This window comes from Hyla sarda, chromosome 5 (assembly GCF_029499605.1).
Source record: "Hyla sarda isolate aHylSar1 chromosome 5, aHylSar1.hap1, whole genome shotgun sequence".
Lineage (NCBI taxonomy): Eukaryota > Metazoa > Chordata > Amphibia > Anura > Hylidae > Hyla > Hyla sarda.
The window spans coordinates 37,332,144-37,343,068 of NC_079193.1; the positions used below are offsets into that span (position 1 = coordinate 37,332,144).

Below are 10,925 nucleotides of genomic sequence, written 5' to 3' on the forward strand. Positions count from 1 at the left end.
TCCTAATCTTGAACCACATCTGCCTAATACATCTGTACTACCTGGTCTGTCAATCAAACCTCTGACAGCGTGCGCTGCCGCAGCATGAGGATTCCACCAGGGTCTCTAGCCACCAGTGCAGGAGAAGCACTGCAGACCACTAAACCGAAGCCCACCATCATCGGCATTGCAATCTGGAGAGACGGCCGAGTCTCCAGCAGCACTCTCTCTTGCTAAGAGATCCGGGATGTGGATAAATACCAACGCTTACTATAAAGTACACTTTATCCTGCTCATATGACCGGCTAACGATATCAGCTATCACGGCATTAATATCAGGGTAGAATTCTCATAGAGGTTCCCCTGCATCTTCCACTCCCAGACCGGGTAGTCATAAACTTGTGACATACTGAACTCACTATATTTGTGTGGTGTCCCGGTACCAGAGTTACTTCGTTCCAGTAGCATCCTCCTGGTGGGATAGCCCCTAGTCACCTCTTCCTTCTTTAATTTTGTGATGTTTATATTTATATTTAATTGTATATTTAATGGGGAATATAGTGTCGCAGGACCTTAGGTCACATGATTAATGTTAATTCTATTAGGGTATGTTAAAGGACCTTCCTAGGTCACGTGTGTGGTCACATGTTTAGACCATAATTCCTTGTAAAGTGATTGACAGATGGTATGGACCAATGAGCTCAAGGCCAGCCCCTGTCCATAAAAGGGAGCTGCCAGCCAATCCTCGTAAATCTCCTGAGCTTAAAACTCACAAGGTCCCAATCAACTGTTAGGATCCTCATAGACTCTGATTGTACAAAGACTGTTCCTGTTTAATTCTGCGTAAAACCTGCAGTAAAAGTTCTGACAGTTTTCTGAAACCTCCGGTTGTGGATAATCATTTTATTATACTTCCCTATCGCTCTTGGGACGGGTGGCGATAGGACAAGCATATACAGAGGAGCCCTCCACCCTGGTGTCACGACAGTTAAGGGTTAAACCAGCACCCTTTCATCAATGCACAGCTACACCCCATATACCCTATACCCCCACAAGCTTACCACATTTGGATAACAATAGCGCAGTAGATTTGGATTGCATATTTTTTTTCTCTGCAATACCTCATTCATATAAGTGATCACTGAACCAGAGGATTAAGATAAATTGTAACAGGACTCATTGCCATATCTATGACAGACTGGTTGTACTAACTGTGTGGTTACGTTTTCTATATTATTTTTAGAGATGAACGAATTGAAGCTGACGAATCCAAATTTTTTACGAATTTCCTGAAAAATTTGATTCTCAAATCAATTCCAGGGCATCTAAAATAGCGGATCAACATGTGAGGACACCGGGCAAGGAACTCTGGGAAGGCAGGTAGGCGGGATGACCCTGAATCACATGCAAGATGCAACCAGTCACGCCTGTGATGTCACAGCCATATTTCCCGCTAATCACTTCATTCATTATACTGCGGAGAGAGAGGATGGACAGCCTGTGTGTGTGTGTGTGTTACAAAGAAAAGCTTTTTCCAGCAGCGTTTCACCTCCTAGTCACATCAGTGTTCTGGTGGACAGAGAGCATTGCTGTTTTACACTGAAAAGGATTTTTACTGCAGCCATTAACCTCCCAGTAACTTTCTACAGCATTGTATTACAGAGAGGGACAGAGAGCTGTGTGTTGCCTCATACATTTCAACAAGCTGCCTCAACTTCATAAACCTTAGTAGAGGAGGCAGGAATAATTTTTCAGCGCAATTCTGTGTCTTTGTTCCACAACAAATCCTCTGCTGGTTATACTAGTCTGTAGATGGTATAATACCCAGCAGTCCATTCCTAATAGTCTTTGACAGAGTGCAATTTTGGGTTTAGTACACAGTTTTTGTGTGCTGCAGCACTCTTGTGTACTGCTGGTGTTGTGCAAAAATAAGTAATTTTTTTTTATTCTACTGTGGTGCGTTTTTCTGCCCTCATAAGTGCATACCACATATCTACATCTAAGTAGTGTACTATTTTGTACCTGTTAAACTCTCAAGGGCCTAGATACTATGAAAGGCCAGGGAAAAGTAATCACCGGCTGGTGTTTTACTCCAACACGTTTTTTAAGCGTACTGCAGTCCATTTTTCTGCCCTCTTTGTTCCACAACAAATGGTCCATAGTCCATTCCTAATAGTCTGTGAGAGAGTGCAATTTTGGGTTTAGTACACAGCGACTATGTGCTGCAGCACTGTTGTGTACTGCTGGTGTTGTGCAAAAATACATATTTTCAAGCATACTGTAGTGGATTTGTCTGCCCTAATAAGTGCGTACCACATAGCTATATCTAAGTAGTGTACTATGTTGTACCTGTCAATCTGTCAAGGGCCTAGATACTGTGAAAGGACAGCCAAAAGTACACACCTGCTGCTGTTCTAGACAAATACTGTTTTAAGCATAGTGAAGCATATTGTACTCCCCTCATATACGCACTAAGTATGTCAGGCAGATAAGTGCCAGGACGTGCACAGAGGTCGCAGCAGACTAGGGGCGAGTAGCCTAAGCTCCCGGCATCAGTTAGCGGTCGTGTCTCGAACAGCAACCCATCAATTGGTTAACACGGTCATCCACTTCATCACAAGTGACATCTGATACCCCCAGTCAACAGTCAGTGGGTTCCTCAGACATAACCCTCAGGTGGCATCGACCAGGAGAAGTCCCTGCACAAATTCAAGTGGTCATTCAGTCACTATATGGTCTCCTCATACTGATGCCACCTCCAGGCTCTGTCATTGTGACGCCATGTGACATGTGACTCCTTGTTAAATTTGATCCTTTGTAACCATACGCCGGGGCCCGGGACATTAAAACTTGGGAGTGTAATCTTGGGAGTGTACCGTATTTATCGGGGTATACCACGCACCGGCCTATAACACGCACCCTCATTTTACCAAGGATATTTGGGTAAAAAAAGTTTTTTACCCAAATATCCATGATAAAATGAGGGTGCGTGTGTGCGCGTGTATACCCCGATATACCCCCAGGAAAGGCAGGGGGAGAGAGGCCGTCGCTGCCCGCTTCTCTCCCCCTGCCTTTCCTGGGGTCTAGAGCGCTGCTGTCGGCCCTTTTCACCCCCTGGTTATCGGCGCCGCTGCCCCGTTGCCTCCCCCCATCCCCGGTGGTATAATTACCTGAGTCCGGTCCGCGCTGCTCCAGGCCTCCGTCGTGCGTCCCCAGCGTCGTTGCTATGCACGGCCGTTCAGCGCATAGCAATGACGCCGGGGACGCACGACGGAGGCCTGGAGCAGCGCGGACCGGACTCAGGTAATTATGCCACCGGGGATGGGGGGAGGCAATGGGGCAGCGGCGCCGGCAATGGGTGCCGCTGCCCCTTCTCTCCCCCTGGGTGTCGGCGCCGCTTCTCTCTCCCTGGCTATCGGCGCCGGCACCGATAGTCAGGGGGACAGAACGGGCAGCGGCGCCGATAACCAGGGGTGAAAAGGGCCGGCAGCAGCGCTCTAGACCCCAGGGAAGGCAGGGGGAGAGAAGCGGGCAGCGACGACCTCTCTCCCCCTGCCTTTCCTGGGGGTGTATCGGCGTATAACACGCACACAGACTTTAGGCTAAAAATTTTAGCCTAAAAAGTGCGTGTTATACGCCGATAAATACGGTAATTAAAAATCTTAAATTTCAATTTAAAAATCTTAAATTTCAATTTAAAAAAATCGATGTAATCTTTTCAAGACTGAGGCCCTATGTTTGTCGACGTCATATAGTAGCTGTGGAATTACCACAAGAATGCAATGAAACAGGTTGGAGTGATTACAAAGAACCATTACTGATTAAATGAAACATTTGCAGTTCCACAAAAGAGTAAGACAGTGGGTTACATACAAAATTATTTACTCTCTTCAATTCTGACACCATATGATCTCCCTGCTGCCACATTCAGATGCTCTGCCACAGTGATTCTAATAGCGTTGCCTGTAACTGTTCTACACCCCAATTGAGGCTCTCTGTAGGCCAGAAATGGCAATTTTTAATACAGATTCGCCGCAAATAAATTCCGAACGAACCAAATTTTTTCTGAAAATTCGGTGAATTGGCCGAATCAAATTTTTCAAAAGTTCGCTAATCTCTAATTATTTTATATTGTTGTTTTAAAGGGGTTGTGTGCTGCTCTGCAGTTCGGAGATCCGCCCGCAGCGTCCGGAAGTTCATTACTCCAAACGCTGTGTGCGGGCTTCCGTGTTCGCAGCCGCCGGGCGTGGCGTCACGCCCGGCCCCTCCGTGAGGTCTCGCTCGCCCCTCATGACATCACGCCCCCACCCCATCTACCAAAGTCTATGGGAAGGGGGCGTGACAGCGGTCGCGCCCCCTTCCCATAGACTTTCGTTGAGGGGGCGGGCGTGACGTCACGCCCGGCGGCTGCGAGCACGGAAGCCCGCACACAGCGTTCGGAGTAATGAACTTCCGGACGCTGTGAGCGGAGTTCCAAACTGCAGGGCAGTGCACAACCCCTTTAATACATCACAAGTTAATACAGTGTTCCTGATGACACACAAGGGCCCTGTGAATCGCAGGACACAGCGTGTTCTATCCTATCTTATTATAAGTTTAATACACAATAAATAATATTTGACACAATATCCATGACCCTGAGCCCCAAATTTTTCACTATTTTAACATGAATAAAGAATGATTTTATCTACAATTTGACAACCGTTGGACTACTTTCTCTATAAAACAATGTTATCCTTCTTTTGTCAGCATCTTTGATGATCTCTTATGATTGCCTGCTCAGGTTCTTAAGCGTAAACCATATGTCTTCAGGTAAGATTTTGTCCCATATAGCCATTTTTTGGAAACATTTTTACATTCTTGCAGCATGATGTCACAGAATACATGGATTTCTGGAAAGCCAGCAAAGGAAGGAACAAACTAAGATGCTATTTTACAATGAAAAACGTGGATCATTACCTTCTTATATAAAACACAGGATTGCATTGGTTTTAATACTCCAGTAAAAGCCCCTCTTATGAGCGGAGGGAACGCATGGGGTTCAGTTCTGTGTCTGAGCTGTCTTCCGGGTTCATTCTTATGTATTATTGCTCCCTGAGGTCTTATTGGGGTTTTTGATTGTTATCTATTGGTTGTTTTGTAGGCTGCCTTTTCACCTGTTAGTTATTTTCTTTGGGGTTACACATATTTGTACACTACTGTTTGTGGTATCCTTTTTTTTTTTTTTCTGACAGACTCGTACATCAGTCAGATACCAAATATGCATGAGCTCAGAAAATCTCTGAGTATTTATTTTTTTTTTTTTTTTTTATCTAAAGCCGAGGAACGTGCTTTCGATTCACCCAAAGTGCAAGAAAAAGTGCAAACGTGTTACACTAAAAAAACGTGCACAAAGGATGCGGTCTATCGCAAGCCCTTCTCCGATAGGAGAGAGGCCCCCCAACAAACCTTACCCTTCGCCTCCGGACCAAAAGGTACCTGCGAGGTTCCAGGTTCGATGTCCCTTTTCGCCGAAGCTACTAGGAGACCACAAATGCTCCCGGCATCCCCCTTGGCGTTAGCCAAGGTATCTGCCCGCAGAGCCGATTACGGTAGGTACCCTGCGAAGCAGGAGTACCCGGGGTGTTTGCAGGGAGGTGCGGAACCTAATGGCCACACACACCTCCCCTAGACCGCCAGGAGGGACACCCAGAAGGGCTACCGCATCCTGACAAATCCTGTGAACACACAACACGCAAAAAGTGACACAGTGAGACAAAAAATAAATAAATAAGTGAATGTGTGCAGATATACTGCCCGGACATCCGGCCGGATCTATAAAAATTTCTCTGATCCTAGCCAGAAGGCCGGGAATCAAGAGGTGAGTGCCACAAGGTGAAGAGATTATGGTGCCCGTGCTTCAACTCAGTGAGCCTATTCTCCCAGTGAGTTTCGGCACCTCGGGGTCACCACTCCCCGAGGCACAAAAGTACCTCGGCTCTAGACCCTCTCAGCCTCATGGCGAGACCCGGAGGGAACAGGTCACATCGGGGCAGCCGTCGAGCTGATTCCTCAGAACCAGCCCCGGAAAGCCCTGGTACACCTGCATCCTCCATGCAGCACCCATCCCCACCAGCATGAAAACTGATAAGAACAGATACTACACTTGATCTTAGCCAAAAGGCCGAGAAGCAGGCATTCTGGGTACTTAACAGGAGCTAAGCTGATACCAGGGAACACTACCTGAAAAGGTTGTGTAATGAGCTGCTTTACATATTCCCCTACCCAGAATGCCTGCGGAGTGCTAAATGGCCTAACCTGAATCTCCGTTACACCTGAAGAGGTGTCCTCTCCCTGAGGAAAGTACTAACCCCTTTTAAAGCCTCAGGCCTCTCACCACAGCCAAGCCAGATCACCCTGCTCTGTACTGACGAGGGGCAAAAACCCCGAAACAGCTGTCTGCAGATGGGTCGAAACTTCCCTTTTGGGGAGTAGTCTGGCTTGGCATATATCCCGTTCAGCTTTTTATATTCCTTAACAGGAGCTAAGCTGATACCAGGGAACACTACCTGAAAAGGTTGTGTAATGAGCTGCTTTACATATTCCCCTACCCAGAATGCCTGCGGAGTGCTAAATGGCCTAACCTGAATCTCCGTTACACCTGAAGAGGTGTCCTCTCCCTGAGGAAAGTACTAACCCCTTTTAAAGCCTCAGGCCTCTCACCACAGCCAAGCCAGATCACCCTGCTCTGTACTGACGAGGGGCAAAAACCCCGAAACAGCTGTCTGCAGATGGGTCGAAACTTCCCTTTTGGGGAGTAGTCTGGCTTGGCATATATCCCGTTCAGCTTTTTATATTCCTTAACAGGAGCTAAGCTGATACCAGGGAACACTACCTGAAAAGGTTGTGTAATGAGCTGCTTTACATATTCCCCTACCCAGAATGCCTGCGGAGTGCTAAATGGCCTAACCTGAATCTCCGTTACACCTGAAGAGGTGTCCTCTCCCTGAGGAAAGTACTAACCCCTTTTAAAGCCTCAGGCCTCTCACCACAGCCAAGCCAGATCACCCTGCTCTGTACTGACGAGGGGCAAAAACCCCGAAACAGCTGTCTGCAGATGGGTCGAAACTTCCCTTTTGGGGAGTAGTCTGGCTTGGCATATATCCCGTTCAGCTTTTTATATTCCTTAACAGGAGCTAAGCTGATACCAGGGAACACTACCTGAAAAGGTTGTGTAATGAGCTGCTTTACATATTCCCCTACCCAGAATGCCTGCGGAGTGCTAAATGGCCTAACCTGAATCTCCGTTACACCTGAAGAGGTGTCCTCTCCCTGAGGAAAGTACTAACCCCTTTTAAAGCCTCAGGCCTCTCACCACAGCCAAGCCAGATCACCCTGCTCTGTACTGACGAGGGGCAAAAACCCCGAAACAGCTGTCTGCAGATGGGTCGAAACTTCCCTTTTGGGGAGTAGTCTGGCTTGGCATATATCCCGTTCAGCTTTTTATATTCCTTAACAGGAGCTAAGCTGATACCAGGGAACACTACCTGAAAAGGTTGTGTAATGAGCTGCTTTACATATTCCCCTACCCAGAATGCCTGCGGAGTGCTAAATGGCCTAACCTGAATCTCCGTTACACCTGAAGAGGTGTCCTCTCCCTGAGGAAAGTACTAACCCCTTTTATATATATATATATATATATATATACACTGCAAGGAAAATAAATAACATTAATCCAAACCCACAATGTTGCAATATCTGTTGAATACCTGTCACGTTTTGTGTGTGTTAATGCCGTATGCAGCCACATTGTAATTCTGGCCATTAATTAGTTGACCTTAATTTGCCTAAATGACTGAGCAATGCGGCACATAGGGACAGGCAAGATCAATAACACAATGCTCAAAGAATCTAATGGCCTACTAAATAGTCACCGCTTACATATCTTGATGGCGGGGGTTATTTATCGAAAATGAGCAAATGAGCAATAACCCTGTTTCATATTTAGAACATTTTGTAATTGCTGGGAAGATATTATAACATACAACGTACTTAGCTTTTTTGTTGTTACAATTATAATTATGGCGATTATTATAATTACTAGAAGCTGTATTATTTATGTCCACATTTCTTTTATTATGTTCACATTTTCTTTTCTTTTTTAAAAATGTTTTCCACCCTATGAAAAAAAAAGGTGGTTGCTTTGTAAAGAAATAGGACACAGTTTTGCTAGCAAACTCTTCAACAGGGATTGTCCTGGATGCTTCCTATGAAAATGTGAAAGGCTATTCACCAATGTATACTATGTATAATTCAGGGCTGTTTGCCTGCTGTGACTCCCCTCTTGCATGCACAAAGCCAAGAATTACCTTGTACATTGTATTAACTCCTTAAGGACGCAGGGCGTACCTGTACGCCCTGAGTCCGCTCCCTTTCTATAACGCAGGGTCACGGCGTGGCCCCACGTCATAGCGGGTCGGGCCCGGGACAACGGCTGGGACCCGTGGCTAATAGTGCGCAGCACTAATCGTGGTGCCGTGCGCTATTAACCCTTTAGACGCGGCGTTCAAAGTTGATCACCGCGTCTAAAGTGAAAGTCAACTGCTCCCGACTAGCTAATTGGGCTGTTCAGGACTGCTACAACAAAATAGCGGCATCCCAAACAGCTGGCAGTCACAAGGAGGGTCCTTACCTTCCTCCTGCATCGCCGATCGCCGAATGACTGCTCAGTGCCTGAGATCCAGGCATGAGCAGTCAAGTGGCAGAATCATCGATCAATGTTATCCTATGAGATAACAAAGATCAATGTAAATATATTGTTAATTGTTAATTAAACCTCACGGTCAATGGCATGTGCGCAAAAAAATTCCAGTCCAAAATAGTGTATTTTTGGTCACTTTTATATCATGAAAAAAAATGAATAAAAAGCGATCAAAAAGTCTGATGTTACCGCTAAAAACTTCAGATCACGGTGCAAAGAATGAGCCCTCATGCCGCCCTGTACGCGGACAAATAAAAAAGTTATAGGGGTCAGAAGATGACAATTTTAAACGGATACATTTTCGTGCATGTAGTCATGATTTTTTACAGAAGTAAAACAAAATTAAACCTATATAAGTAGGGTATAATTTTAATTGTATGGACCTACAGAATAAAGGGAAGGTGTATTTTTTACTGAAAAAAACTGAAGCCCCCAATTTTGACACCCAATTATAATTTTTTTCCGTTTTGCCTTAGATTTGTGGGTAAAATGACTGATGTCATTACAAAGTAGAATTGGTGGCGCAAAAAATAAGCCATCATATGGATTTTTAGGTGCAAAATTGAAAGAATTATGATTTTTTAAAGGTAAAAAGGAAAGTGCAAAAACGGAAAAACCCTCAATCCTTAAGGGGTTAAATGCCTCATACAGAGCACTTCATAAGGTTCTCTGTATGAAGCATATGTTACAATGTACAGGCTGACCATGTTAGGGGTGACCTGTGAGTTAAATGGGCACTGTCAGATCTAAAAACGTATTACATGTTGTTACTGATAAAACTTAAAGACGTTTTGTTATATGGCTGTTTAAATATATATATTTTTTTATATTTAATAAATAAAACGTATTCTGAAAATCCCACCACTAGGGGTCCTCATACGTACTGGGACACTAACTAGTCCTGAAGAGGCCACAGGCAGATGATTCATAGACAAGGCTACTTGAGCAGACACACCAATCACCTACCAGCACCACAAGGGAGAGACACACCCAATTCTCTGAGAGGATTTTCAATACTCTGATGCATCAGGCATTGGTGGGTGGAAATCCTGGCTGATCCATGCCTGATTCATCTTCACAAAGGTCTGTCTCTCCTTGGGGTTACTATGGCCCCCGCCACATTAAACACCCGTTCTGATGGCACACTACTGGCCGAGCAGGACAGCTTTTCCAGGGCAAACTCTGCTAGTTGTGGCCACAAATCAAGTTTGGCTGCCCAGAAGTCCAGCGGATCTTCAAGGTGTGTTGGCATGGTCATGTCAAGGAATGCCATCACCTGCCAATTCCGATCCTGCTCCAGGTGTACCTGCTACTGATGAGTTGTTTCACTATGCGGGTGAAGAAAGCTACTCATCAGCGACTGTAGACTGATGGAGCTGGTACTGCTCCTGCCACCCCACCCCTCCCAACCCGCCATGGCAGTGGAAGGTGAGCGTAGAGGGCCCCCCGAGTCTGACCTGCCAGAGGATGGACAATGGCGCAGATAGGCATCGGCCAACTGACTACTGATGTCTCTGTAGTTGGTCAGTTTGTCCTCCCTCTCAGTGGGTGTCAAAAAGGCCCCCATTTTGTGGCGATAGCGAGGGTCAAATAAGGTGGAGAGCCAGAAGTCATCCCGCTGGCGAATGGTGACAATTCGGCGGTCACTATGCAAGCAAGTGAGCATGCCATTTGTGCAAGTGACCCTGCCTCCATCTCCACTGCATACTGCCACAGTGTGTCAGTGTCCCCTGTCTCACCTTCCTCATAACCTTCTAACTCCTCTAGCTGCTCTTGCTCCTCCTCTCCTGTCAGATGACTAGAAAAACCGCCCATCTTGCGGAACCTAAACTGTGCTCCACTGTGCCCCTCCTCCTCCAGTTCAGCCCCCACAGGGCTCATGTGGCCTTGAGATGTAGGCACCATGTCTCCAGTGCCCTGACCAGCCATTGTTTCCAACACGTGTTGTAGTAGATGAAGCAGTGGAATGATGTTGTTCATCCCGTAATCATGGCGACTGACTAATAATGTGGCTTCCTCAATGGGCCTGAGCAAACGACAGGTATCACATATGAGCTACCACTGGTTGACATTGAAGTTACACTGAGGAGTCCCGCTATCCGCTTGGATCATCAAAAACTCGGTGATGGCTTTTCTCTGTTCGTATAGTCGGTCCAACATATGGAGGGTGGAATTCCAACCTGTGTAAACCTTGCAAATCAGACTA

General features: G+C 46.1%; 1 pseudogene; it reads right to left on the bottom strand.

The window, feature by feature from the left end:
* Nucleotides 1–5,994: 5,994 nt before the first annotated feature.
* LOC130274642 (U2 spliceosomal RNA) lies at nt 5,995–6,154 on the bottom strand (annotated as a pseudogene).
* Between the last annotated feature and the right edge of the window lie 4,771 nt (nt 6,155–10,925).